This window comes from Acomys minous, assembly GCF_964271855.1.
Source record: "Acomys minous genome assembly, chromosome: 9".
Classification (NCBI taxonomy): Eukaryota; Metazoa; Chordata; class Mammalia; order Rodentia; family Muridae; genus Acomys; species Acomys minous.
Window position 1 is genome coordinate 70,213,248 of NC_140490.1, and position 2,218 is coordinate 70,215,465.

Consider the following 2,218-nt stretch of genomic DNA (forward strand, 5'->3'; position numbering starts at 1 on the left):
GGCATGACAACGCTTTCTTCTGAGGTCTGAGTGCAACACAGTGACCAGTGTGCACCAAAACTAGCAACCGCGGCACCCTCCACCCAGACATTTACAGCCTGAGACTGCTCGCCTACAGACAACTCCTGTGGACGCCAGCCAGCCCCCCTTTACTGATAATCTCTTTTGTAACTTCGCTGCTTTTCACTTCTTTAAGCAAAGCCTCCGTAACTCCAAAACCATAGAGCTGTTCTCATGTGTATTTCTTGGAATTTTTAGAAGTTTCAAACTATATGAAATTTTCTCCTCTGGGTACTAAAATATACATTTCCAGATTCATTTTATCATTTTATAGTTAATTTCATCAAACTCTAGAATTCATGATAGGGGGGACAGACATGGCTCAGTGGTTAAGAGCAGTGGCTAAGAATTCGGGTTCCATTCCCGGCACCCACAGCTCCAGTCCCAGGGGACCTGGAACTCTTGTAGACCCTGAAAGCTCCTGAATGAATGCTGTGCACAGACAAGTGCCCACACATGACCATAAAAATTAATCACATAAGTAAAGATTTCAAAATAAATAATAAAATAAAATTCATCATAACATTGGTACGTATAGATGTTTTTCTGTCACACTGATCTGTTTGCCCTTTTTGCTATAATACTAATATTTAATATTAAGATTATTTAAAATAATTTCCTTATTCTTATTTTTGTGTTTTAATGAGTTTTAACACTTATTTTTACTAAATAGTAAATCATTAGCTTATTAGGGGCTGGATCTTAGTTCTGTGGTAAATCTCTTGTCTGGTATATATTAAGCCTTTATTTAGTTCCCCAACAGTGTGAAAAATAATACTAATTTCATCAATGACCCTAAACACAAAAAGGGCATCAGGTACACAGCAGGGGAATGCGAGAGCAATATAGACTTGATAATATTAATAATAATAATGCACCTGTTTGATTCATTAACTGTGACAAACATACCATGAATAAAACTGGCACTTTTTTCCCATACATGATCTTAGTCTGATAACACTGTCAGGATACTTCCTAGGGAATAGTTTTTCCAGCTTCTAATGTTCTTTCAAAAAGCAATAAATCATGTCATCATACCTGTCCAAACAATACTTACTACATGTATATGCATAATTTAGATGCATACATTTATTTATTGTTTCGCATGTTTCTGGTAGTCTCAAATCATTGTGGTAATTAGTCCTTCTTTGAATATTTGATAAGATTATTCATTAAACTGCCTATGCACCTCCTAAGAGATAGACTTAGATACCCAATTGCTTTAAAAAAATTATCAACTGAATTAAACATTTTCGTATGGGAATCCAATTTTGTTATTTCTCATAAAACAAAAAGTTAGTGTAGACTTAAGTCAAACTATGAAAATATTCTGCTGTTTTCATCAAGTCAATGTGTCCATTTGTGGTGATTACTGTTGATAAGAACTCTTGTCAACAGATCAATAAACTGCATGCCATGGTTAGAAATCATTACAAACTTTTTAAATGTAAAAGTACTTCTAGAATCTAAAAGACGACAGAATTTTTTTATCAGATCCCAATGATAAGCTAAAATAGTTAGATATCTTATTCAAAAAAATGTTTTCTGACCAAGTATGCTCAGAGTCTGAGGGAAATATACCATTAAGTTTTCTTAGCTATGTCCCACTGGTCCTTCTGCCTGGACAGAACAGCAAACTTCTCTAATTGCTACAGTGGAACGCATATTCCCAATGGCCTCAGTGAAGAGAGTAAGACATTTTTAGTTCTCCAATCTGTGTTTTATAAAGATTTTAGATATAAATTGTCTTTACTACTGCAGTATCTTTCTTTAGGAGTCTTTGGGTCACCTCCCAGACTCCTGGTGTAGAGCGTGTGAAGCCCACACAGGGCTTCAGGGCTGCTCCGCTGATGGGGGAACTGACTTCATGAGAATCCTGCTCTGTGCCTGGCCCAGCGTCCCTGAGAATGTAAGGACCCTGAGGTCGGGATGCAGATGGGAACAGCGCATCTCTTTGGTGACTGGTTGCTCACTACACTGTCCGTCTTGTAAGATTTCTTCATGCAGGTTGTAAGGTGAAGTCACAGAAGAGAAGATCCTCAAGGGCAGAGACCACTGGCAAGCTTCCTAGGACTAGACCTAATTATCAGAAGAGGAAAAAGGACCCAGAACAGAGGAGGAGAAGGAGGAGGAGGAGGAGGAGGAGGAGGAGGAGGAG